The sequence below is a fragment of the Pelobates fuscus genome, chromosome 3 (genome assembly GCF_036172605.1).
Source record: "Pelobates fuscus isolate aPelFus1 chromosome 3, aPelFus1.pri, whole genome shotgun sequence".
NCBI classification, from domain to species: Eukaryota; Metazoa; Chordata; class Amphibia; order Anura; family Pelobatidae; genus Pelobates; species Pelobates fuscus.
The window spans coordinates 398,686,510-398,713,269 of record NC_086319.1 but is presented as its reverse complement, the minus strand read 5'-3'; the positions used below and the strand labels follow the sequence as shown (position 1 = coordinate 398,713,269).

Genomic DNA, 26,760 nt, shown 5'->3' with positions numbered 1-26,760 from the left:
CTCTCAAGAACGCTCGCCTAGTCTAAGTTCACATTTTGCTGTTTCAAACTTTGCAAGCACACTGTTTATTGGAATAAGATGAAAAAAAATCTATTGCAGAAATTTTAACTTGACTTGGGCACTTCCCAAAAATTGGGTTCTTCCAAACTGATACGGTTCAGATTTTCGAGAGACGTGCTTAAAATGACCATTATTGTACAAGAAAAAAAATTCAAAAACAAAAAACCCAAAGTGATTGACAATTTCCGAGAGTCATTCATATCTGATCTATGTAGAGCATGATCCAGTCTAAGTTCACATTTCGCTGTTTCAAACTTTGCAAGCACACTGTTTATTGGAATAAGATGAAAAAAAATCTATTGCAGAAATTTTAACTTGACTTGGGCACTTCCCAAAAATTGGGTTCTTCCAAACTGATACGGTTCAGATTTTCGAGAGACGTGCTTAAAATGACCATTATTGTACAAGAAAAAAAATTCAAAAACAAAAAACCCAAAGTGATTGACAATTTCCGAGAGTCATTCATATCTGATCTATGTAGAGCATGATCCAGCACAAAATGTTGTTGATTCAGCAACAAGTGCAGTAACAGTCATTGAAAATGTTAAATAGGAACGCAAAATTTGCTGAATAAAGTGTCGTAAAATCAGATTTTTTTGCGTTGGCCGGGAATCGAACCCGGGTCAGCTGCTTGGAAGGCAGCTATGCTAACCACTATACCACCAACGCTTGATGCATTTTGGTTTTACCGACACCACGAGCCATACGGTCACATTTTCAGACAAGCTTCCTGATCTCTCAAGAACGCTCGCCTAGTCTAAGTTCACATTTTGCTGTTTCAAACTTTGCAAGCACACTGTTTATTGGAATAAGATGAAAAAAAATCTATTGCAGAAATTTTAACTTGACTTGGGCACTTCCCAAAAATTGGGTTCTTCCAAACTGATACGGTTCAGATTTTCGAGAGACGTGCTTAAAATTACCATTATTGTACAAGAAAAAAAAATCAAAAACAAAAAACCCAAAGTGATTGACAATTTCCGAGAGTCATTCATATCTGATCTATGTAGAGCATGATCCAGTCTAAGTTCACATTTCGCTGTTTCAAACTTTGCAAGCACACTGTTTATTGGAATAAGATGAAAAAAAATCTATTGCAGAAATTTTAACTTGACTTGGGCACTTCCCAAAAATTGGGTTCTTCCAAACTGATACGGTTCAGATTTTCGAGAGACGTGCTTAAAATGACCATTATTGTACAAGAAAAAAAATTCAAAAACAAAAAACCCAAAGTGATTGACAATTTCCGAGAGTCATTCATATCTGATCTATGTAGAGCATGATCCAGTCTAAGTTCACATTTCGCTGTTTCAAACTTTGCAAGCACACTGTTTATTGGAATAAGATGAAAAAAAATCTATTGCAGAAATTTTAACTTGACTTGGGCACTTCCCAAAAATTGGGTTCTTCCAAACTGATACGGTTCAGATTTTCGAGAGACGTGCTTAAAATGACCATTATTGTACAAGAAAAAAAATTCAAAAACAAAAAACCCAAAGTGATTGACAATTTCCGAGAGTCATTCATATCTGATCTATGTAGAGCATGATCCAGCACAAAATGTTGTTGATTCAGCAACAAGTGCAGTAACAGTCATTGAAAATGTTAAATCGGAACGCAAAATTTGCTGACTAAAGTGTCGTAAAATCAGATTTTCTTGCGTTGGCCGGGAATCGAACCCGGGTCAACTGCTTGGAAGGCAGCTATGCTCACCACTATACCACCAACGCTTGATGCGTTTTGGTTTTACCGACACCACGAGCCATACGGTCACATTTTCAGACAAGCTTCCTGATCTCTCAAGAACGCTCGCCTAGTCTAAGTTCACATTTTGCTGTTTCAAACTTTGCAAGCACACTGTTTATTGGAATAAGATGAAAAAAATCTATTGATGTGTTTTAGTTTTACCGACACCACGAGCCATACGGTCACATTTTCAGACAAGCTTCCTGATCTCTCAAGAACGCTCGCCTAGTCTAAGTTCACATTTTGCTGTTTCAAACTTTGCAAGCACACTGTTTATTGGAATAAGATGAAAAAAAATCTATTGCAGAAATTTTAACTTGACTTGGGCACTTCCCAAAAATTGGGTTCTTCCAAACTGATACGGTTCAGATTTTCGAGAGACGTGCTTAAAATGACCATTATTGTACAAGAAAAAAAATTCAAAAACAAAAAACCCAAAGTGATTGACAATTTCCGAGAGTCATTCATATCTGATCTATGTAGAGCATGATCCAGTCTAAGTTCACATTTCGCTGTTTCAAACTTTGCAAGCACACTGTTTATTGGAATAAGATGAAAAAAAATCTATTGCAGAAATTTTAACTTGACTTGGGCACTTCCCAAAAATTGGGTTCTTCCAAACTGATACGGTTCAGATTTTCGAGAGACGTGCTTAAAATGACCATTATTGTACAAGAAAAAAAATTCAAAAACAAAAAACCCAAAGTGATTGACAATTTCCGAGAGTCATTCATATCTGATCTATGTAGAGCATGATCCAGTCTAAGTTCACATTTCGCTGTTTCAAACTTTGCAAGCACACTGTTTATTGGAATAAGATGAAAAAAAATCTATTGCAGAAATTTTAACTTGACTTGGGCACTTCCCAAAAATTGGGTTCTTCCAAACTGATACGGTTCAGATTTTCGAGAGACGTGCTTAAAATGACCATTATTGTACAAGAAAAAAAATTCAAAAACAAAAAACCCAAAGTGATTGACAATTTCCGAGAGTCATTCATATCTGATCTATGTAGAGCATGATCCAGCACAAAATGTTGTTGATTCAGCAACAAGGGCAGTAACAGTCATTGAAAATGTTAAATCGGAACGCAAAATTTGCTGACTAAAGTGTCGTAAAATCAGATTTTCTTGCGTTGGCCGGGAATCGAACCCGGGTCAACTGCTTGGAAGGCAGCTATGCTCACCACTATACCACCAACGCTTGATGCGTTTTGGCTTTACCGACACCACGAGCCATACGGTCACATTTTCAGACAAGCTTCCTGATCTCTCAAGAACGCTCGCCTAGTCTAAGTTCACATTTTGCTGTTTCAAACTTTGCAAGCACACTGTTTATTGGAATAAGATGAAAAAAAATCTATTGCAGAAATTTTAACTTGACTTGGGCACTTCCCAAAAATTGGGTTCTTCCAAACTGATACGGTTCAGATTTTCGAGAGACGTGCTTAAAATGACCATTATTGTACAAGAAAAAAAATTCAAAAACAAAAAACCCAAAGTGATTGACAATTTCCGAGAGTCATTCATATCTGATCTATGTAGAGCATGATCCAGCACAAAATGTTGTTGATTCAGCAACAAGTGCAGTAAGAGTCATTACAAATGTTAAATAGGAACGCAAAATTTGCTGAATAAAGTGTCGTAAAATCAGATTTTCTTGCGTTGGCCGGGAATCGAACCCGGGTCAACTGCTTGGAAGGCAGCTATGCTCACCACTATACCACCAACGCTTGATGAGTTTTGGTTTTACCGACCCCACGAGCCATACGGTCACATTTTCAGACAAGCTTCCTGATCTCTCAAGAACGCTCGATTAGTCTAAGTTCACATTTTGCTGTTTCAAACTTTGCAAGCACACTGTTTATTGGAATAAGATGAAAAAAATCTATTGATGTGTTTTAGTTTTACCGACACCACGAGCCATACGGTCACATTTTCAGACAAGCTTCCTGATCTCTCAAGAACGCTCGCCTAGTCTAAGTTCACATTTCGCTGTTTCAAACTTTGCAAGCACACTGTTTATTGGAATAAGATGAAAAAAAATCTATTGCAGAAATTTTAACTTGACTTGGGCACTTCCCAAAAATTGGGTTCTTCCAAACTGATACGGTTCAGATTTTCGAGAGACGTGCTTAAAATGACCATTATTGTACAAGAAAAAAAATTCAAAAACAAAAAACCCAAAGTGATTGACAATTTCCGAGAGTCATTCATATCTGATCTATGTAGAGCATGATCCAGTCTAAGTTCACATTTCGCTGTTTCAAACTTTGCAAGCACACTGTTTATTGGAATAAGATGAAAAAAAATCTATTGCAGAAATTTTAACTTGACTTGGGCACTTCCCAAAAATTGGGTTCTTCCAAACTGATACGGTTCAGATTTTCGAGAGACGTGCTTAAAATGACCATTATTGTACAAGAAAAAAAATTCAAAAACAAAAAACCCAAAGTGATTGACAATTTCCGAGAGTCATTCATATCTGATCTATGTAGAGCATGATCCAGTCTAAGTTCACATTTCGCTGTTTCAAACTTTGCAAGCACACTGTTTATTGGAATAAGATGAAAAAAAATCTATTGCAGAAATTTTAACTTGACTTGGGCACTTCCCAAAAATTGGGTTCTTCCAAACTGATACGGTTCAGATTTTCGAGAGACGTGCTTAAAATGACCATTATTGTACAAGAAAAAAAATTCAAAAACAAAAAACCCAAAGTGATTGACAATTTCCGAGAGTCATTCATATCTGATCTATGTAGAGCATGATCCAGCACAAAATGTTGTTGATTCAGCAACAAGTGCAGTAACAGTCATTGAAAATGTTAAATCGGAACGCAAAATTTGCTGACTAAAGTGTCGTAAAATCAGATTTTCTTGCGTTGGCCGGGAATCGAACCCGGGTCAACTGCTTGGAAGGCAGCTATGCTCACCACTATACCACCAACGCTTGATGCGTTTTGGTTTTACCGACACCACGAGCCATACGGTCACATTTTCAGACAAGCTTCCTGATCTCTCAAGAACGCTCGCCTAGTCTAAGTTCACATTTTGCTGTTTCAAACTTTGCAAGCACACTGTTTATTGGAATAAGATGAAAAAAATCTATTGATGTGTTTTAGTTTTACCGACACCACGAGCCATACGGTCACATTTTCAGACAAGCTTCCTGATCTCTCAAGAACGCTCGCCTAGTCTAAGTTCACATTTTGCTGTTTCAAACTTTGCAAGCACACTGTTTATTGGAATAAGATGAAAAAAAATCTATTGCAGAAATTTTAACTTGACTTGGGCACTTCCCAAAAATTGGGTTCTTCCAAACTGATACGGTTCAGATTTTCGAGAGACGTGCTTAAAATGACCATTATTGTACAAGAAAAAAAATTCAAAAACAAAAAACCCAAAGTGATTGACAATTTCCGAGAGTCATTCATATCTGATCTATGTAGAGCATGATCCAGTCTAAGTTCACATTTCGCTGTTTCAAACTTTGCAAGCACACTGTTTATTGGAATAAGATGAAAAAAAATCTATTGCAGAAATTTTAACTTGACTTGGGCACTTCCCAAAAATTGGGTTCTTCCAAACTGATACGGTTCAGATTTTCGAGAGACGTGCTTAAAATGACCATTATTGTACAAGAAAAAAAATTCAAAAACAAAAAACCCAAAGTGATTGACAATTTCCGAGAGTCATTCATATCTGATCTATGTAGAGCATGATCCAGTCTAAGTTCACATTTCGCTGTTTCAAACTTTGCAAGCACACTGTTTATTGGAATAAGATGAAAAAAAATCTATTGCAGAAATTTTAACTTGACTTGGGCACTTCCCAAAAATTGGGTTCTTCCAAACTGATACGGTTCAGATTTTCGAGAGACGTGCTTAAAATGACCATTATTGTACAAGAAAAAAAATTCAAAAACAAAAAACCCAAAGTGATTGACAATTTCCGAGAGTCATTCATATCTGATCTATGTAGAGCATGATCCAGCACAAAATGTTGTTGATTCAGCAACAAGGGCAGTAACAGTCATTGAAAATGTTAAATCGGAACGCAAAATTTGCTGACTAAAGTGTCGTAAAATCAGATTTTCTTGCGTTGGCCGGGAATCGATCCCGGGTCAACTGCTTGGAAGGCAGCTATGCTCACCACTATACCACCAACGCTTGATGCGTTTTGGTTTTACCGACACCACGAGCCATACGGTCACATTTTCAGACAAGCTTCCTGATCTCTCAAGAACGCTCGCCTAGTCTAAGTTCACATTTCGCTGTTTCAAACTTTGCAAGCACACTGTTTATTGGAATAAGATGAAAAAAAATCTATTGCAGAAATTTTAACTTGACTTGGGCACTTCCCAAAAATTGGGTTCTTCCAAACTGATACGGTTCAGATTTTCGAGAGACGTGCTTAAAATGACCATTATTGTACAAGAAAAAAAATTCAAAAACAAAAAACCCAAAGTGATTGACAATTTCCGAGAGTCATTCATATCTGATCTATGTAGAGCATGATCCAGCACAAAATGTTGTTGATTCAGCAACAAGGGCAGTAACAGTCATTGAAAATGTTAAATCGGAACGCAAAATTTGCTGACTAAAGTGTCGTAAAATCAGATTTTCTTGCGTTGGCCGGGAATCGAACCCGGGTCAACTGCTTGGAAGGCAGCTATGCTCACCACTATACCACCAACGCTTGATGCGTTTTGGCTTTACCGACACCACGAGCCATACGGTCACATTTTCAGACAAGCTTCCTGATCTCTCAAGAACGCTCGCCTAGTCTAAGTTCACATTTTGCTGTTTCAAACTTTGCAAGCACACTGTTTATTGGAATAAGATGAAAAAAAATCTATTGCAGAAATTTTAACTTGACTTGGGCACTTCCCAAAAATTGGGTTCTTCCAAACTGATACGGTTCAGATTTTCGAGAGACGTGCTTAAAATGACCATTATTGTACAAGAAAAAAAATTCAAAAACAAAAAACCCAAAGTGATTGACAATTTCCGAGAGTCATTCATATCTGATCTATGTAGAGCATGATCCAGCACAAAATGTTGTTGATTCAGCAACAAGTGCAGTAAGAGTCATTACAAATGTTAAATAGGAACGCAAAATTTGCTGAATAAAGTGTCGTAAAATCAGATTTTCTTGCGTTGGCCGGGAATCGAACCCGGGTCAACTGCTTGGAAGGCAGCTATGCTCACCACTATACCACCAACGCTTGATGAGTTTTGGTTTTACCGACCCCACGAGCCATACGGTCACATTTTCAGACAAGCTTCCTGATCTCTCAAGAACGCTCGATTAGTCTAAGTTCACATTTTGCTGTTTCAAACTTTGCAAGCACACTGTTTATTGGAATAAGATGAAAAAAATCTATTGATGTGTTTTAGTTTTACCGACACCACGAGCCATACGGTCACATTTTCAGACAAGCTTCCTGATCTCTCAAGAACGCTCGCCTAGTCTAAGTTCACATTTCGCTGTTTCAAACTTTGCAAGCACACTGTTTATTGGAATAAGATGAAAAAAAATCTATTGCAGAAATTTTAACTTGACTTGGGCACTTCCCAAAAATTGGGTTCTTCCAAACTGATACGGTTCAGATTTTCGAGAGACGTGCTTAAAATGACCATTATTGTACAAGAAAAAAAATTCAAAAACAAAAAACCCAAAGTGATTGACAATTTCCGAGAGTCATTCATATCTGATCTATGTAGAGCATGATCCAGTCTAAGTTCACATTTCGCTGTTTCAAACTTTGCAAGCACACTGTTTATTGGAATAAGATGAAAAAAAATCTATTGCAGAAATTTTAACTTGACTTGGGCACTTCCCAAAAATTGGGTTCTTCCAAACTGATACGGTTCAGATTTTCGAGAGACGTGCTTAAAATGACCATTATTGTACAAGAAAAAAAATTCAAAAACAAAAAACCCAAAGTGATTGACAATTTCCGAGAGTCATTCATATCTGATCTATGTAGAGCATGATCCAGTCTAAGTTCACATTTCGCTGTTTCAAACTTTGCAAGCACACTGTTTATTGGAATAAGATGAAAAAAAATCTATTGCAGAAATTTTAACTTGACTTGGGCACTTCCCAAAAATTGGGTTCTTCCAAACTGATACGGTTCAGATTTTCGAGAGACGTGCTTAAAATGACCATTATTGTACAAGAAAAAAAATTCAAAAACAAAAAACCCAAAGTGATTGACAATTTCCGAGAGTCATTCATATCTGATCTATGTAGAGCATGATCCAGCACAAAATGTTGTTGATTCAGCAACAAGTGCAGTAACAGTCATTGAAAATGTTAAATCGGAACGCAAAATTTGCTGACTAAAGTGTCGTAAAATCAGATTTTCTTGCGTTGGCCGGGAATCGAACCCGGGTCAACTGCTTGGAAGGCAGCTATGCTCACCACTATACCACCAACGCTTGATGCGTTTTGGTTTTACCGACACCACGAGCCATACGGTCACATTTTCAGACAAGCTTCCTGATCTCTCAAGAACGCTCGCCTAGTCTAAGTTCACATTTTGCTGTTTCAAACTTTGCAAGCACACTGTTTATTGGAATAAGATGAAAAAAATCTATTGATGTGTTTTAGTTTTACCGACACCACGAGCCATACGGTCACATTTTCAGACAAGCTTCCTGATCTCTCAAGAACGCTCGCCTAGTCTAAGTTCACATTTTGCTGTTTCAAACTTTGCAAGCACACTGTTTATTGGAATAAGATGAAAAAAAATCTATTGCAGAAATTTTAACTTGACTTGGGCACTTCCCAAAAATTGGGTTCTTCCAAACTGATACGGTTCAGATTTTCGAGAGACGTGCTTAAAATGACCATTATTGTACAAGAAAAAAAATTCAAAAACAAAAAACCCAAAGTGATTGACAATTTCCGAGAGTCATTCATATCTGATCTATGTAGAGCATGATCCAGTCTAAGTTCACATTTCGCTGTTTCAAACTTTGCAAGCACACTGTTTATTGGAATAAGATGAAAAAAAATCTATTGCAGAAATTTTAACTTGACTTGGGCACTTCCCAAAAATTGGGTTCTTCCAAACTGATACGGTTCAGATTTTCGAGAGACGTGCTTAAAATGACCATTATTGTACAAGAAAAAAAATTCAAAAACAAAAAACCCAAAGTGATTGACAATTTCCGAGAGTCATTCATATCTGATCTATGTAGAGCATGATCCAGTCTAAGTTCACATTTCGCTGTTTCAAACTTTGCAAGCACACTGTTTATTGGAATAAGATGAAAAAAAATCTATTGCAGAAATTTTAACTTGACTTGGGCACTTCCCAAAAATTGGGTTCTTCCAAACTGATACGGTTCAGATTTTCGAGAGACGTGCTTAAAATGACCATTATTGTACAAGAAAAAAAATTCAAAAACAAAAAACCCAAAGTGATTGACAATTTCCGAGAGTCATTCATATCTGATCTATGTAGAGCATGATCCAGCACAAAATGTTGTTGATTCAGCAACAAGGGCAGTAACAGTCATTGAAAATGTTAAATCGGAACGCAAAATTTGCTGACTAAAGTGTCGTAAAATCAGATTTTCTTGCGTTGGCCGGGAATCGATCCCGGGTCAACTGCTTGGAAGGCAGCTATGCTCACCACTATACCACCAACGCTTGATGCGTTTTGGTTTTACCGACACCACGAGCCATACGGTCACATTTTCAGACAAGCTTCCTGATCTCTCAAGAACGCTCGCCTAGTCTAAGTTCACATTTTGCTGTTTCAAACTTTGCAAGCACACTGTTTATTGGAATAAGATGAAAAAAAATCTATTGCAGAAATTTTAACTTGACTTGGGCACTTCCCAAAAATTGGGTTCTTCCAAACTGATACGGTTCAGATTTTCGAGAGACGTGCTTAAAATGACCATTATTGTACAAGAAAAAAAATTCAAAAACAAAAAACCCAAAGTGATTGACAATTTCCGAGAGTCATTCATATCTGATCTATGTAGAGCATGATCCAGCACAAAATGTTGTTGATTCAGCAACAAGTGCAGTAACAGTCATTACAAATGTTAAATAGGAACGCAAAATTTGCTGAATAAAGTGTCGTAAAATCAGATTTTCTTGCGTTGGCCGGGAATCGAACCCGGGTCAACTGCTTGGAAGGCAGCTATGCTCACCACTATACCACCAACGCTTGATGAGTTTTGGTTTTACCGACCCCACGAGCCATACGGTCACATTTTCAGACAAGCTTCCTGATCTCTCAAGAACGCTCGCCTAGTCTAAGTTCACATTTTGCTGTTTCAAACTTTGCAAGCACACTGTTTATTGGAATAAGATGAAAAAAATCTATTGATGTGTTTTAGTTTTACCGACACCACGAGCCATACGGTCACATTTTCAGACAAGCTTCCTGATCTCTCAAGAACGCTCGCCTAGTCTAAGTTCACATTTCGCTGTTTCAAACTTTGCAAGCACACTGTTTATTGGAATAAGATGAAAAAAAATCTATTGCAGAAATTTTAACTTGACTTGGGCACTTCCCAAAAATTGGGTTCTTCCAAACTGATACGGTTCAGATTTTCGAGAGACGTGCTTAAAATGACCATTATTGTACAAGAAAAAAAATTCAAAAACAAAAAACCCAAAGTGATTGACAATTTCCGAGAGTCATTCATATCTGATCTATGTAGAGCATGATCCAGCACAAAATGTTGTTGATTCAGCAACAAGTGCAGTAACAGTCATTGAAAATGTTAAATCGGAACGCAAAATTTGCTGACTAAAGTGTCGTAAAATCATATTTTCTTGCGTTGGCCGGGAATCGAACCCGGGTCAACTGCTTGGAAGGCAGCTATGCTCACCACCATACCACCAACGCTTGATGCGTTTTGGTTTTACCGACACCACGAGCCATATGGTCACATTTTCAGACAAGCTTCCTGATCTCTCAAGAACGCTCGCCTAGTCTAAGTTCACATTTTGCTGTTTCAAACTTTGCAAGCACACTGTTTATTGGAATAAGATGAAAAAAAATCTATTGCAGAAATTTTAACTTGACTTGGGCACTTCCCAAAAATTGGGTTCTTCCAAACTGATACGGTTCAGATTTTCGAGAGACGTGCTTAAAATGACCATTATTGTACAAGAAAAAAAATTCAAAAACAAAAAACCCAAAGTGATTGACAATTTCCGAGAGTCATTCATATCTGATCTATGTAGAGCATGATCCAGCACAAAATGTTGTTGATTCAGCAACAAGTGCAGTAACAGTCGTTGAAAATGTTAAATAGGAACGCAAAATTTGCTGAATAAAGTGTCGTAAAATCAGATTTTTTTTGCGTTGGCCGGGAATCGAACCCGGGTCAACTGCTTGGAAAGCAGCTATGCTCACCACTATACCACCAACGCTTGATGCATTTTGGTTTTCCCGACACCACGAGCCATACGGTCACATTTTCAGACAAGCTTCCTGATCTCTCAAGAACGCTCGCCTAGTCTAAGTTCACATTCTGCTGTTTCAAACTTTGCAAGCACACTGTTTATTGGAATAAGATGAAAAAAAATCTATTGCAGAAATTTTAACTTGACTTGGGCACTTCCCAAAAATTGGGTTCTTCCAAACTGATACGGTTCAGATTTTCGAGAGACGTGCTTAAAATGACCATTATTGTACAAGAAAAAAAATTCAAAAACAAAAAACCCAAAGTGATTGACAATTTCCGAGAGTCATTCATATCTGATCTATGTAGAGCATGATCCAGTCTAAGTTCACATTTCGCTGTTTCAAACTTTGCAAGCACACTGTTTATTGGAATAAGATGAAAAAAAATCTATTGCAGAAATTTTAACTTGACTTGGGCACTTCCCAAAAATTGGGTTCTTCCAAACTGATACGGTTCAGATTTTCGAGAGACGTGCTTAAAATGACCATTATTGTACAAGAAAAAAAATTCAAAAACAAAAAACCCAAAGTGATTGACAATTTCCGAGAGTCATTCATATCTGATCTATGTAGAGCATGATCCAGCACAAAATGTTGTTGATTCAGCAACAAGTGCAGTAACAGTCATTGAAAATGTTAAATCGGAACGCAAAATTTGCTGAATAAAGTGTCGTAAAATCAGATTTTTTTGCGTTGGCCGGGAATCGAACCCGGGTCAACTGCTTGGAAGGCAGCTATGCTCACCACTATACCACCAACGCTTGATGCGTTTTGGTTTTACCGACACCACGAGCCATACGGTCACATTTTCAGACAAGCTTCCTGATCTCTCAAGAACGCTCGCCTAGTCTAAGTTCACATTTTGCTGTTTCAAACTTTGCAAGCACACTGTTTATTGGAATAAGATGAAAAAAAATCTATTGCAGAAATTTTAACTTGACTTGGGCACTTCCCAAAAATTGGGTTCTTCCAAACTGATACGGTTCAGATTTTCGAGAGACGTGCTTAAAATGACCATTATTGTACAAGAAAAAAAATTCAAAAACAAAAAACCCAAAGTGATTGACAATTTCCGAGAGTCATTCATATCTGATCTGTGTAGAGCATGATCCAGCACAAAATGTTGTTGATTCAGCAACAAGTGCAGTAACAGTCATTACAAATGTTAAATAGGAACGCAAAATTTGCTGAATAAAGTGTCGTAAAATCAGATTTTATTGCGTTGGCCGGGAATCGAACCCGGGTCAACTGCTTGGAAGGCAGCTATGCTCACCACTATACCACCAACGCTTGATGAGTTTTGGTTTTACCGACCCCACGAGCCATACGGTCACATTTTCAGACAAGCTTCCTGATCTCTCAAGAACGCTCGCCTAGTCTAAGTTCACATTTTGCTGTTTCAAACTTTGCAAGCACACTGTTTATTGGAATAAGATGAAAAAAAATCTATTGCAGAAATTTTAACTTGACTTGGGCACTTCCCAAAAATTGGGTTCTTCCAAACTGATACGGTTCAGATTTTCGAGAGACGTGCTTAAAATGACCATTATTGTACAAGAAAAAAAATTCAAAAACAAAAAACCCAAAGTGATTGACAATTTCCGAGAGTCATTCATATCTGATCTATGTAGAGCATGATCCAGCACAAAATGTTGTTGATTCAGCAACAAGTGCAGTAACAGTCATTGAAAATGTTAAATCGGAACGCAAAATTTGCTGACTAAAGTGTCGTAAAATCATATTTTCTTGCGTTGGCCGGGAATCGAACCCGGGTCAACTGCTTGGAAGGCAGCTATGCTCACCACCATACCACCAACGCTTGATGCGTTTTGGTTTTACCGACACCACGAGCCATATGGTCACATTTTCAGACAAGCTTCCTGATCTCTCAAGAACGCTCGCCTAGTCTAAGTTCACATTTTGCTGTTTCAAACTTTGCAAGCACACTGTTTATTGGAATAAGATGAAAAAAAATCTATTGCAGAAATTTTAACTTGACTTGGGCACTTCCCAAAAATTGGGTTCTTCCAAACTGATACGGTTCAGATTTTCGAGAGACGTGCTTAAAATGACCATTATTGTACAAGAAAAAAAATTCAAAAACAAAAAACCCAAAGTGATTGACAATTTCCGAGAGTCATTCATATCTGATCTATGTAGAGCATGATCCAGCACAAAATGTTGTTGATTCAGCAACAAGTGCAGTAACAGTCGTTGAAAATGTTAAATAGGAACGCAAAATTTGCTGAATAAAGTGTCGTAAAATCAGATTTTTTTTGCGTTGGCCGGGAATCGAACCCGGGTCAACTGCTTGGAAAGCAGCTATGCTCACCACTATACCACCAACGCTTGATGCATTTTGGTTTTCCCGACACCACGAGCCATACGGTCACATTTTCTGACAAGCTTCCTGATCTCTCAAGAACGCTCGCCTAGTCTAAGTTCACATTCTGCTGTTTCAAACTTTGCAAGCACACTGTTTATTGGAATAAGATGAAAAAAAATCTATTGCAGAAATTTTAACTTGACTTGGGCACTTCCCAAAAATTGGGTTCTTCCAAACTGATACGGTTCAGATTTTCGAGAGACGTGCTTAAAATGACCATTATTGTACAAGAAAAAAAATTCAAAAACAAAAAACCCAAAGTGATTGACAATTTCCGAGAGTCATTCATATCTGATCTATGTAGAGCATGATCCAGTCTAAGTTCACATTTCGCTGTTTCAAACTTTGCAAGCACACTGTTTATTGGAATAAGATGAAAAAAAATCTATTGCAGAAATTTTAACTTGACTTGGGCACTTCCCAAAAATTGGGTTCTTCCAAACTGATACGGTTCAGATTTTCGAGAGACGTGCTTAAAATGACCATTATTGTACAAGAAAAAAAATTCAAAAACAAAAAACCCAAAGTGATTGACAATTTCCGAGAGTCATTCATATCTGATCTATGTAGAGCATGATCCAGCACAAAATGTTGTTGATTCAGCAACAAGTGCAGTAACAGTCATTGAAAATGTTAAATCGGAACGCAAAATTTACTGAATAAAGTGTCGTAAAATCAGATTTTTTTGCGTTGGCCGGGAATCGAACCCGGGTCAACTGCTTGGAAGGCAGCTATGCTCACCACTATACCACCAACGCTTGATGCGTTTTGGTTTTACCGACACCACGAGCCATACGGTCACATTTTCAGACAAGCTTCCTGATCTCTCAAGAACGCTCGCCTAGTCTAAGTTCACATTTTGCTGTTTCAAACTTTGCAAGCACACTGTTTATTGGAATAAGATGAAAAAAAATCTATTGCAGAAATTTTAACTTGACTTGGGCACTTCCCAAAAATTGGGTTCTTCCAAACTGATACGGTTCAGATTTTCGAGAGACGTGCTTAAAATGACCATTATTGTACAAGAAAAAAAATTCAAAAACAAAAAACCCAAAGTGATTGACAATTTCCGAGAGTCATTCATATCTGATCTATGTAGAGCATGATCCAGCACAAAATGTTGTTGATTCAGCAACAAGTGCAGTAACAGTCATTACAAATGTTAAATAGGAACGCAAAATTTGCTGAATAAAGTGTCGTAAAATCAGATTTTCTTGCGTTGGCCGGGAATCGAACCCGGGTCAACTGCTTGGAAGGCAGCTATGCTCACCACTATACCACCAACGCTTGATGAGTTTTGGTTTTACCGACCCCACGAGCCATACGGTCACATTTTCAGACAAGCTTCCTGATCTCTCAAGAACGCTCGCCTAGTCTAAGTTCACATTTTGCTGTTTCAAACTTTGCAAGCACACTGTTTATTGGAATAAGATGAAAAAAAATCTATTGCAGAAATTTTAACTTGACTTGGGCACTTCCCAAAAATTGGGTTCTTCCAAACTGATACGGTTCAGATTTTCGAGAGACGTGCTTAAAATGACCATTATTGTACAAGAAAAAAAATTCAAAAACAAAAAACCCAAAGTGATTGACAATTTCCGAGAGTCATTCATATCTGATCTATGTAGAGCATGATCCAGCACAAAATGTTGTTGATTCAGCAACAAGTGCAGTAACAGTCATTGAAAATGTTAAATCGGAACGCAAAATTTGCTGACTAAAGTGTCGTAAAATCATATTTTCTTGCGTTGGCCGGGAATCGAACCCGGGTCAACTGCTTGGAAGGCAGCTATGCTCACCACCATACCACCAACGCTTGATGCGTTTTGGTTTTACCGACACCACGAGCCATATGGTCACATTTTCAGACAAGCTTCCTGATCTCTCAAGAACGCTCGCCTAGTCTAAGTTCACATTTTGCTGTTTCAAACTTTGCAAGCACACTGTTTATTGGAATAAGATGAAAAAAATCTATTGATGTGTTTTAGTTTTACCGACACCACGAGCCATACGGTCACATTTTCAGACAAGCTTCCTGATCTCTCAAGAACGCTCGCCTAGTCTAAGTTCACATTTTGCTGTTTCAAACTTTGCAAGCACACTGTTTATTGGAATAAGATGAAAAAAAATCTATTGCAGAAATTTTAACTTGACTTGGGCACTTCCCAAAAATTGGGTTCTTCCAAACTGATACGGTTCAGATTTTCGAGAGACGTGCTTAAAATGACCATTATTGTACAAGAAAAAAAATTCAAAAACAAAAAACCCAAAGTGATTGACAATTTCCGAGAGTCATTCATATCTGATCTATGTAGAGCATGATCCAGCACAAAATGTTGTTGATTCAGCAACAAGTGCAGTAACAGTCATTACAAATGTTAAATAGGAACGCAAAATTTGCTGAATAAAGTGTCGTAAAATCAGATTTTCTTGCGTTGGCCGGGAATCGAACCCGGGTCAACTGCTTGGAAGGCAGCTATGCTCACCACTATACCACCAACGCTTGATGAGTTTTGGTTTTACCGACCCCACGAGCCATACGGTCACATTTTCAGACAAGCTTCCTGATCTCTCAAGAACGCTCGCCTAGTCTAAGTTCACATTTTGCTGTTTCAAACTTTGCAAGCACACTGTTTATTGGAATAAGATGAAAAAAATCTATTGATGTGTTTTAGTTTTACCGACACCACGAGCCATACGGTCACATTTTCAGACAAGCTTCCTGATCTCTCAAGAACGCTCGCCTAGTCTAAGTTCACATTTCGCTGTTTCAAACTTTGCAAGCACACTGTTTATTGGAATAAGATGAAAAAAAATCTATTGCAGAAATTTTAACTTGACTTGGGCACTTCCCAAAAATTGGGTTCTTCCAAACTGATACGGTTCAGATTTTCGAGAGACGTGCTTAAAATGACCATTATTGTACAAGAAAAAAAATTCAAAAACAAAAAACCCAAAGTGATTGACAATTTCCGAGAGTCATTCATATCTGATCTATGTAGAGCATGATCCAGCACAAAATGTTGTTGATTCAGCAACAAGTGCAGTAACAGTCATTGAAAATGTTAAATCGGAACGCAAAATTTGCTGACTAAAGTGTCGTAAAATCATATTTTCTTGCGTTGGCCGGGAATCGAACCCGGGTCAACTGCTTGGAAGGCAGCTATGCTCACCACCATACCACCAACGCTTGATGCGTTTTGGTTTTACCGACACCACGAGCCATATGGTCACATTTTCAGACAAGCTTCCTGATCTCTCAAGAACGCTCGCCTAGTCTAAGTTCACATTTTGCTGTTTCAAACTTTGCAAGCACACTGTTTATTGGAATAAGATGAAAAAAAATCTATTGCAGAAATTTTAACTTGACTTGGGCACTTCCCAAAAATTGGGTTCTTCCAAACTGATACGGTTCAGATTTTCGAGAGACGTGCTTAAAATGACCATTATTGTACAAGAAAAAAAATTCAAAAACAAAAAACCCAAAGTGATTGACAATTTCCGAGAGTCATTCATATCTGATCTATGTAGAGCATGATCCAGCACAAAATGTTGTTGATTCAGCAACAAGTGCAGTAACAGTCGTTGAAAATGTTAAATAGGAACGCAAAATTTGCTGAATAAAGTGTCGTAAAATCAGATTTTTTTTGCGTTGGCCGGGAATCGAACCCGGGTCAACTGCTTGGAAAGCAGCTATGCTCACCACTATACCACCAACGCTTGATGCATTTTGGTTTTCCCGACACCACGAGCCATACGGTCACATTTTCAGACAAGCTTCCTGATCTCTCAAGAACGCTCGCCTAGTCTAAGTTCACATTCTGCTGTTTCAAACTTTGCAAGCACACTGTTTATTGGAATAAGATGAAAAAAAATCTATTGCAGAAATTTTAACTTGACTTGGGCACTTCCCAAAAATTGGGTTCTTCCAAACTGATACGGTTCAGATTTTCGAGAGACGTGCTTAAAATGACCATTATTGTACAAGAAAAAAAATTCAAAAACAAAAAACCCAAAGTGATTGACAATTTCCGAGAGTCATTCATATCTGATCTATGTAGAGCATGATCCAGTCTAAGTTCACATTTCGCTGTTTCAAACTTTGCAAGCACACTGTTTATTGGAATAAGATGAAAAAAAATCTATTGCAGAAATTTTAACTTGACTTGGGCACTTCCCAAAAATTGGGTTCTTCCAAACTGATACGGTTCAGATTTTCGAGAGACGTGCTTAAAATGACCATTATTGTACAAGAAAAAAAATTCAAAAACAAAAAACCCAAAGTGATTGACAATTTCCGAGAGTCATTCATATCTGATCTATGTAGAGCATGATCCAGCACAAAATGTTGTTGATTCAGCAACAAGTGCAGTAACAGTCATTGAAAATGTTAAATCGGAACGCAAAATTTGCTGAATAAAGTGTCGTAAAATCAGATTTTTTTGCGTTGGCCGGGAATCGAACCCGGGTCAACTGCTTGGAAGGCAGCTATGCTCACCACTATACCACCAACGCTTGATGCGTTTTGGTTTTACCGACACCACGAGCCATACGGTCACATTTTCAGACAAGCTTCCTGATCTCTCAAGAACGCTCGCCTAGTCTAAGTTCACATTTTGCTGTTTCAAACTTTGCAAGCACACTGTTTATTGGAATAAGATGAAAAAAAATCTATTGCAGAAATTTTAACTTGACTTGGGCACTTCCCAAAAATTGGGTTCTTCCAAACTGATACGGTTCAGATTTTCGAGAGACGTGCTTAAAATGACCATTATTGTACAAGAAAAAAAATTCAAAAACAAAAAACCCAAAGTGATTGACAATTTCCGAGAGTCATTCATATCTGATCTATGTAGAGCATGATCCAGCACAAAATGTTGTTGATTCAGCAACAAGTGCAGTAACAGTCATTACAAATGTTAAATAGGAACGCAAAATTTGCTGAATAAAGTGTCGTAAAATCAGATTTTCTTGCGTTGGCCGGGAATCGAACCCGGGTCAACTGCTTGGAAGGCAGCTATGCTCACCACTATACCACCAACGCTTGATGAGTTTTGGTTTTACCGACCCCACGAGCCATACGGTCACATTTTCAGACAAGCTTCCTGATCTCTCAAGAACGCTCGCCTAGTCTAAGTTCACATTTTGCTGTTTCAAACTTTGCAAGCACACTGTTTATTGGAATAAGATGAAAAAAAATCTATTGCAGAAATTTTAACTTGACTTGGGCACTTCCCAAAAATTGGGTTCTTCCAAACTGATACGGTTCAGATTTTCGAGAGACGTGCTTAAAATGACCATTATTGTACAAGAAAAAAAATTCAAAAACAAAAAACCCAAAGTGATTGACAATTTCCGAGAGTCATTCATATCTGATCTATGTAGAGCATGATCCAGCACAAAATGTTGTTGATTCAGCAACAAGTGCAGTAACAGTCATTGAAAATGTTAAATCGGAACGCAAAATTTGCTGACTAAAGTGTCGTAAAATCATATTTTCTTGCGTTGGCCGGGAATCGAACCCGGGTCAACTGCTTGGAAGGCAGCTATGCTCACCACCATACCACCAACGCTTGATGCGTTTTGGTTTTACCGACACCACGAGCCATATGGTCACATTTTCAGACAAGCTTCCTGATCTCTCAAGAACGCTCGCCTAGTCTAAGTTCACATTTTGCTGTTTCAAACTTTGCAAGCACACTGTTTATTGGAATAAGATGAAAAAAAATCTATTGCAGAAATTTTAACTTGACTTGGGCACTTCCCAAAAATTGGGTTCTTCCAAACTGATACGGTTCAGATTTTCGAGAGACGTGCTTAAAATGACCATTATTGTACAAGAAAAAAAATTCAAAAACAAAAAACCCAAAGTGATTGACAATTTCCGAGAGTCATTCATATCTGATCTATGTAGAGCATGATCCAGCACAAAATGTTGTTGATTCAGCAACAAGTGCAGTAACAGTCGTTGAAAATGTTAAATAGGAACGCAAAATTTGCTGAATAAAGTGTCGTAAAATCAGATTTTTTTTGCGTTGGCCGGGAATCGAACCCGGGTCAACTGCTTGGAAAGCAGCTATGCTCACCACTATACCACCAACGCTTGATGCATTTTGGTTTTCCCGACACCACGAGCCATACGGTCACATTTTCAGACAAGCTTCCTGATCTCTCAAGAACGCTCGCCTAGTCTAAGTTCACATTCTGCTGTTTCAAACTTTGCAAGCACACTGTTTATTGGAATAAGATGAAAAAAAATCTATTGCAGAAATTTTAACTTGACTTGGGCACTTCCCAAAAATTGGGTTCTTCCAAACTGATACGGTTCAGATTTTCGAGAGACGTGCTTAAAATGACCATTATTGTACAAGAAAAAAAATTCAAAAACAAAAAACCCAAAGTGATTGACAATTTCCGAGAGTCATTCATATCTGATCTATGTAGAGCATGATCCAGTCTAAGTTCACATTTCGCTGTTTCAAACTTTGCAAGCACACTGTTTATTGGAATAAGATGAAAAAAAATCTATTGCAGAAATTTTAACTTGACTTGGGCACTTCCCAAAAATTGGGTTCTTCCAAACTGATACGGTTCAGATTTTCGAGAGACGTGCTTAAAATGACCATTATTGTACAAGAAAAAAAATTCAAAAACAAAAAACCCAAAGTGATTGACAATTTCCGAGAGTCATTCATATCTGATCTATGTAGAGCATGATCCAGCACAAAATGTTGTTGATTCAGCAACAAGTGCAGTAACAGTCATTGAAAATGTTAAATCGGAACGCAAAATTTGCTGAATAAAGTGTCGTAAAATCAGATTTTTTTGCGTTGGCCGGGAATCGAACCCGGGTCAACTGCTTGGAAGGCAGCTATGCTCACCACTATACCACCAACGCTTGATGCGTTTTGGTTTTACCGACACCACGAGCCATACGGTCACATTTTCAGACAAGCTTCCTGATCTCTCAAGAACGCTCGCCTAGTCTAAGTTCACATTTTGCTGTTTCAAACTTTGCAAGCACACTGTTTATTGGAATAAGATGAAAAAAAATCTATTGCAGAAATTTTAACTTGACTTGGGCACTTCCCAAAAATTGGGTTCTTCCAAACTGATACGGTTCAGATTTTCGAGAGACGTGCTTAAAATGACCATTATTGTACAAGAAAAAAAATTCAAAAACAAAAAACCCAAAGTGATTGACAATTTCCGAGAGTCATTCATATCTGATCTATGTAGAGCATGATCCAGCACAAAATGTTGTTGATTCAGCAACAAGTGCAGTAACAGTCATTACAAATGTTAAATAGGAACGCAAAATTTGCTGAATAAAGTGTCGTAAAATCAGATTTTCTTGCGTTGGCCGGGAATCGAACCCGGGTCAACTGCTTGGAAGGCAGCTATGCTCACCACTATACCACCAACGCTTGATGAGTTTTGGTTTTACCGACCCCACGAGCCATACGGTCACATTTTCAGACAAGCTTCCTGATCTCTCAAGAACGCTCGCCTAGTCTAAGTTCACATTTTGCTGTTTCAAACTTTGCAAGCACACTGTTTATTGGAATAAGATGAAAAAAATCTATTGATGTGTTTTAGTTTTACCGACACCACGAGCCATACGGTCACATTTTCAGACAAGCTTCCTGATCTCTCAAGAACGCTCGCCTAGTCTAAGTTCACATTTCGCTGTTTCAAACTTTGCAAGCACACTGTTTATTGGAATAAGATGAAAAAAAATCTATTGCAGAAATTTTAACTTGACTTGGGCACTTCCCAAAAATTGGGTTCTTCCAAACTGATACGGTTCAGATTTTCGAGAGACGTGCTTAAAATGACCATTATTGTACAAGAAAAAAAATTCAAAAACAAAAAACCCAAAGTGATTGACAATTTCCGAGAGTCATTCATATCTGATCTATGTAGAGCATGATCCAGCACAAAATGTTGTTGATTCAGCAACAAGTGCAGTAACAGTCGTTGAAAATGTTAAATAGGAACGCAAAATTTGCTGAATAAAGTGTCGTAAAATCAGATTTTTTTTGCGTTGGCCGGGAATCGAACCCGGGTCAACTGCTTGGAAAGCAGCTATGCTCACCACTATACCACCAACGCTTGATGCATTTTGGTTTTCCCGACACCACGAGCCATACGGTCACATTTTCAGACAAGCTTCCTGATCTCTCAAGAACGCTCGCCTAGTCTAAGTTCACATTCTGCTGTTTCAAACTTTGCAAGCACACTGTTTATTGGAATAAGATGAAAAAAAATCTATTGCAGAAATTTTAACTTGACTTGGGCACTTCCCAAAAATTGGGTTCTTCCAAACTGATACGGTTCAGATTTTCGAGAGACGTGCTTAAAATGACCATTATTGTACAAGAAAAAAAATTCAAAAACAAAAAACCCAAAGTGATTGACAATTTCCGAGAGTCATTCATATCTGATCTATGTAGAGCATGATCCAGTCTAAGTTCACATTTCGCTGTTTCAAACTTTGCAAGCACACTGTTTATTGGAATAAGATGAAAAAAAATCTATTGCAGAAATTTTAACTTGACTTGGGCACTTCCCAAAAATTGGGTTCTTCCAAACTGATACGGTTCAGATTTTCGAGAGACGTGCTTAAAATGACCATTATTGTACAAGAAAAAAAATTCAAAAACAAAAAACCCAAAGTGATTGACAATTTCCGAGAGTCATTCATATCTGATCTATGTAGAGCATGATCCAGCACAAAATGTTGTTGATTCAGCAACAAGTGCAGTAACAGTCATTGAAAATGTTAAATCGGAACGCAAAATTTGCTGAATAAAGTGTCGTAAAATCAGATTTTTTTGCGTTGGCCGGGAATCGAACCCGGGTCAACTGCTTGGAAGGCAGCTATGCTCACCACTATACCACCAACGCTTGATGCGTTTTGGTTTTACCGACACCACGAGCCATACGGTCACATTTTCAGACAAGCTTCCTGATCTCTCAAGAACGCTCGCCTAGTCTAAGTTCACATTTTGCTGTTTCAAACTTTGCAAGCACACTGTTTATTGGAATAAGATGAAAAAAAATCTATTGCAGAAATTTTAACTTGACTTGGGCACTTCCCAAAAATTGGGTTCTTCCAAACTGATACGGTTCAGATTTTCGAGAGACGTGCTTAAAATGACCATTATTGTACAAGAAAAAAAATTCAAAAACAAAAAACCCAAAGTGATTGACAATTTCCGAGAGTCATTCATATCTGATCTATGTAGAGCATGATCCAGCACAAAATGTTGTTGATTCAGCAACAAGTGCAGTAACAGTCATTACAAATGTTAAATAGGAACGCAAAATTTGCTGAATAAAGTGTCGTAAAATCAGATTTTCTTGCGTTGGCCGGGAATCGAACCCGGGTCAACTGCTTGGAAGGCAGCTATGCTCACCACTATACCACCAACGCTTGATGAGTTTTGGTTTTACCGACCCCACGAGCCATACGGTCACATTTTCAGACAAGCTTCCTGATCTCTCAAGAACGCTCGCCTAGTCTAAGTTCACATTTTGCTGTTTCAAACTTTGCAAGCACACTGTTTATTGGAATAAGATGAAAAAAAATCTATTGCAGAAATTTTAACTTGACTTGGGCACTTCCCAAAAATTGGGTTCTTCCAAACTGATACGGTTCAGATTTTCGAGAGACGTGCTTAAAATGACCATTATTGTACAAGAAAAAAAATTCAAAAACAAAAAACCCAAAGTGATTGACAATTTCCGAGAGTCATTCATATCTGATCTATGTAGAGCATGATCCAGCACAAAATGTTGTTGATTCAGCAACAAGTGCAGTAACAGTCATTGAAAATGTTAAATCGGAACGCAAAATTTGCTGACTAAAGTGTCGTAAAATCATATTTTCTTGCGTTGGCCGGGAATCGAACCCGGGTCAACTGCTTGGAAGGCAGCTATGCTCACCACCATACCACCAACGCTTGATGCGTTTTGGTTTTACCGACACCACGAGCCATATGGTCACATTTTCAGACAAGCTTCCTGATCTCTCAAGAACGCTCGCCTAGTCTAAGTTCACATTTTGCTGTTTCAAACTTTGCAAGCACACTGTTTATTGGAATAAGATGAAAAAAAATCTATTGCAGAAATTTTAACTTGACTTGGGCACTTCCCAAAAATTGGGTTCTTCCAAACTGATACGGTTCAGATTTTCGAGAGACGTGCTTAAAATGACCATTATTGTACAAGAAAAAAAATTCAAAAACAAAAAACCCAAAGTGATTGACAATTTCCGAGAGTCATTCATATCTGATCTATGTAGAGCATGATCCAGCACAAAATGTTGTTGATTCAGCAACAAGTGCAGTAACAGTCGTTGAAAATGTTAAATAGGAACGCAAAATTTGCTGAATAAAGTGTCGTAAAATCAGATTTTTTTTGCGTTGGCCGGGAATCGAACCCGGGTCAACTGCTTGGAAAGCAGCTATGCTCACCACTATACCACCAACGCTTGATGCATTTTGGTTTTCCCGACACCACGAGCCATACGGTCACATTTTCAGACAAGCTTCCTGATCTCTCAAGAACGCTCGCCTAGTCTAAGTTCACATTCTGCTGTTTCAAACTTTGCAAGCACACTGTTTATTGGAATAAGATGAAAAAAAATCTATTGCAGAAATTTTAACTTGACTTGGGCACTTCCCAAAAATTGGGTTCTTCCAAACTGATACGGTTCAGATTTTCGAGAGACGTGCTTAAAATGACCATTATTGTACAAGAAAAAAAATTCAAAAACAAAAAACCCAAAGTGATTGACAATTTCCGAGAGTCATTCATATCTGATCTATGTAGAGCATGATCCAGTCTAAGTTCACATTTCGCTGTTTCAAACTTTGCAAGCACACTGTTTATTGGAATAAGATGAAAAAAAATCTATTGCAGAAATTTTAACTTGACTTGGGCACTTCCCAAAAATTGGGTTCTTCCAAACTGATACGGTTCAGATTTTCGAGAGACGTGCTTAAAATGACCATTATTGTACAAGAAAAAAAATTCAAAAACAAAAAACCCAAAGTGATTGACAATTTCCGAGAGTCATTCATATCTGATCTATGTAGAGCATGATCCAGCACAAAATGTTGTTGATTCAGCAACAAGTGCAGTAACAGTCATTGAAAATGTTAAATCGGAACGCAAAATTTGCTGAATAAAGTGTCGTAAAATCAGATTTTTTTGCGTTAGCCGGGAATCGAACCCGGGTCAACTGCTTGGAAGGCAGCTATGCTCACCACTATACCACCAACGCTTGATGCGTTTTGGTTTTACCGACACCACGAGCCATACGGTCACATTTTCAGACAAGCTTCCTGATCTCTCAAGAACGCTCGCCTAGTCTAAGTTCACATTTTGCTGTTTCAAACTTTGCAAGCACACTGTTTATTGGAATAAGATGAAAAAAAATCTATTGCAGAAATTTTAACTTGACTTGGGCACTTCCCAAAAATTGGGTTCTTCCAAACTGATACGGTTCAGATTTTCGAGAGACGTGCTTAAAATGACCATTATTGTACAAGAAAAAAAATTCAAAAACAAAAAACCCAAAGTGATTGACAATTTCCGAGAGTCATTCATATCTGATCTATGTAGAGCATGATCCAGCACAAAATGTTGTTGATTCAGCAACAAGTGCAGTAACAGTCATTACAAATGTTAAATAGGAACGCAAAATTTGCTGAATAAAGTGTCGTAAAATCAGATTTTCTTGCGTTGGCCGGGAATCGAACCCGGGTCAACTGCTTGGAAGGCAGCTATGCTCACCACTATACCACCAACGCTTGATGAGTTTTGGTTTTACCGACCCCACGAGCCATACGGTCACATTTTCAGACAAGCTTCCTGATCTCTCAAGAACGCTCGCCTAGTCTAAGTTCACATTTTGCTGTTTCAAACTTTGCAAGCACACTGTTTATTGGAATAAGATGAAAAAAATCTATTGATGTGTTTTAGTTTTACCGACACCACGAGCCATACGGTCACATTTTCAGACAAGCTTCCTGATCTCTCAAGAACGCTCGCCTAGTCTAAGTTCACATTTCGCTGTTTCAAACTTTGCAAGCACACTGTTTATTGGAATAAGATGAAAAAAAATCTATTGCAGAAATTTTAACTTGACTTGGGCACTTCCCAAAAATTGGGTTCTTCCAAACTGATACGGTTCAGATTTTCGAGAGACGTGCTTAAAATGACCATTATTGTACAAGAAAAAAAATTCAAAAACAAAAAACCCAAAGTGATTGACAATTTCCGAGAGTCATTCATATCTGATCTATGTAGAGCATGATCCAGCACAAAATGTTGTTGATTCAGCAACAAGTGCAGTAACAGTCATTGAAAATGTTAAATCGGAACGCAAAATTTGCTGACTAAAGTGTCGTAAAATCATATTTTCTTGCGTTGGCCGGGAATCGAACCCGGGTCAACTGCTTGGAAGGCAGCTATGCTCACCACCATACCACCAACGCTTGATGCGTTTTGGTTTTACCGACACCACGAGCCATATGGTCACATTTTCAGACAAGCTTCCTGATCTCTCAAGAACGCTCGCCTAGTCTAAGTTCACATTTTGCTGTTTCAAACTTTGCAAGCACACTGTTTATTGGAATAAGATGAAAAAAAATCTATTGCAGAAATTTTAACTTGACTTGGGCACTTCCCAAAAATTGGGTTCTTCCAAACTGATACGGTTCAGATTTTCGAGAGACGTGCTTAAAATGACCATTATTGTACAAGAAAAAAAATTCAAAAACAAAAAACCCAAAGTGATTGACAATTTCCGAGAGTCATTCATATCTGATCTATGTAGAGCATGATCCAGCACAAAATGTTGTTGATTCAGCAACAAGTGCAGTAACAGTCGTTGAAAATGTTAAATAGAACGCAAAATTTGCTGAATAAAGTGTCGTAAAATCAGATTTTTTTGCGTTGGCCGGGAATCGAACCCAGGTCAACTGCTTGGAAGGCAGCTATGCTCACCACTATACCACCAACGCTTGATGCGTTTTGGTTTTACCGACACCACGAGCCATACGGTCACATTTTCAGACAAGCTTCCTGATCTCTCAAAAACGCTCGCCT

At 38.0% G+C, this 26,760-nt stretch overlaps 20 non-coding genes across 20 annotated transcripts; all 20 read right to left on the bottom strand.

The window, feature by feature from the left end:
- Positions 1-1,718: 1,718 nt before the first annotated feature.
- Positions 1,719-1,790, bottom strand: TRNAG-UCC (transfer RNA glycine (anticodon UCC)). The gene has a single exon. It is a non-coding gene; the product is annotated as a tRNA-Gly (tRNA).
- A 1,147-nt stretch (positions 1,791-2,937) lies between these two features.
- Positions 2,938-3,009, bottom strand: TRNAG-UCC (transfer RNA glycine (anticodon UCC)). Its single transcript has one exon. It is a non-coding gene; the product is annotated as a tRNA-Gly (tRNA).
- Positions 3,010-3,466: 457 nt separating this feature from the next.
- TRNAG-UCC (transfer RNA glycine (anticodon UCC)) lies at positions 3,467-3,538 on the bottom strand. The gene has a single exon. It is a non-coding gene; the product is annotated as a tRNA-Gly (tRNA).
- Positions 3,539-4,685: 1,147 nt separating this feature from the next.
- Positions 4,686-4,757, bottom strand: TRNAG-UCC (transfer RNA glycine (anticodon UCC)). Its single transcript has one exon. It is a non-coding gene; the product is annotated as a tRNA-Gly (tRNA).
- A 1,676-nt stretch (positions 4,758-6,433) lies between these two features.
- Positions 6,434-6,505, bottom strand: TRNAG-UCC (transfer RNA glycine (anticodon UCC)). Its single transcript has one exon. It is a non-coding gene; the product is annotated as a tRNA-Gly (tRNA).
- A 457-nt stretch (positions 6,506-6,962) lies between these two features.
- TRNAG-UCC (transfer RNA glycine (anticodon UCC)) lies at positions 6,963-7,034 on the bottom strand. The gene has a single exon. It is a non-coding gene; the product is annotated as a tRNA-Gly (tRNA).
- A 1,147-nt stretch (positions 7,035-8,181) lies between these two features.
- On the bottom strand, positions 8,182-8,253 carry TRNAG-UCC (transfer RNA glycine (anticodon UCC)). The gene has a single exon. It is a non-coding gene; the product is annotated as a tRNA-Gly (tRNA).
- Positions 8,254-9,929: 1,676 nt separating this feature from the next.
- On the bottom strand, positions 9,930-10,001 carry TRNAG-UCC (transfer RNA glycine (anticodon UCC)). The gene has a single exon. It is a non-coding gene; the product is annotated as a tRNA-Gly (tRNA).
- A 1,940-nt stretch (positions 10,002-11,941) lies between these two features.
- TRNAG-UCC (transfer RNA glycine (anticodon UCC)) lies at positions 11,942-12,013 on the bottom strand. Its single transcript has one exon. It is a non-coding gene; the product is annotated as a tRNA-Gly (tRNA).
- A 457-nt stretch (positions 12,014-12,470) lies between these two features.
- On the bottom strand, positions 12,471-12,542 carry TRNAG-UCC (transfer RNA glycine (anticodon UCC)). Its single transcript has one exon. It is a non-coding gene; the product is annotated as a tRNA-Gly (tRNA).
- A 1,782-nt stretch (positions 12,543-14,324) lies between these two features.
- TRNAG-UCC (transfer RNA glycine (anticodon UCC)) lies at positions 14,325-14,396 on the bottom strand. Its single transcript has one exon. It is a non-coding gene; the product is annotated as a tRNA-Gly (tRNA).
- A 457-nt stretch (positions 14,397-14,853) lies between these two features.
- Positions 14,854-14,925, bottom strand: TRNAG-UCC (transfer RNA glycine (anticodon UCC)). The gene has a single exon. It is a non-coding gene; the product is annotated as a tRNA-Gly (tRNA).
- Positions 14,926-16,069: 1,144 nt separating this feature from the next.
- On the bottom strand, positions 16,070-16,141 carry TRNAG-UCC (transfer RNA glycine (anticodon UCC)). Its single transcript has one exon. It is a non-coding gene; the product is annotated as a tRNA-Gly (tRNA).
- Positions 16,142-18,081: 1,940 nt separating this feature from the next.
- Positions 18,082-18,153, bottom strand: TRNAG-UCC (transfer RNA glycine (anticodon UCC)). Its single transcript has one exon. It is a non-coding gene; the product is annotated as a tRNA-Gly (tRNA).
- A 457-nt stretch (positions 18,154-18,610) lies between these two features.
- Positions 18,611-18,682, bottom strand: TRNAG-UCC (transfer RNA glycine (anticodon UCC)). The gene has a single exon. It is a non-coding gene; the product is annotated as a tRNA-Gly (tRNA).
- Positions 18,683-20,464: 1,782 nt separating this feature from the next.
- TRNAG-UCC (transfer RNA glycine (anticodon UCC)) lies at positions 20,465-20,536 on the bottom strand. The gene has a single exon. It is a non-coding gene; the product is annotated as a tRNA-Gly (tRNA).
- A 457-nt stretch (positions 20,537-20,993) lies between these two features.
- On the bottom strand, positions 20,994-21,065 carry TRNAG-UCC (transfer RNA glycine (anticodon UCC)). Its single transcript has one exon. It is a non-coding gene; the product is annotated as a tRNA-Gly (tRNA).
- A 1,411-nt stretch (positions 21,066-22,476) lies between these two features.
- On the bottom strand, positions 22,477-22,548 carry TRNAG-UCC (transfer RNA glycine (anticodon UCC)). The gene has a single exon. It is a non-coding gene; the product is annotated as a tRNA-Gly (tRNA).
- Positions 22,549-23,005: 457 nt separating this feature from the next.
- TRNAG-UCC (transfer RNA glycine (anticodon UCC)) lies at positions 23,006-23,077 on the bottom strand. The gene has a single exon. It is a non-coding gene; the product is annotated as a tRNA-Gly (tRNA).
- A 2,311-nt stretch (positions 23,078-25,388) lies between these two features.
- Positions 25,389-25,460, bottom strand: TRNAG-UCC (transfer RNA glycine (anticodon UCC)). Its single transcript has one exon. It is a non-coding gene; the product is annotated as a tRNA-Gly (tRNA).
- Positions 25,461-26,760: the final 1,300 nt, after the last annotated feature.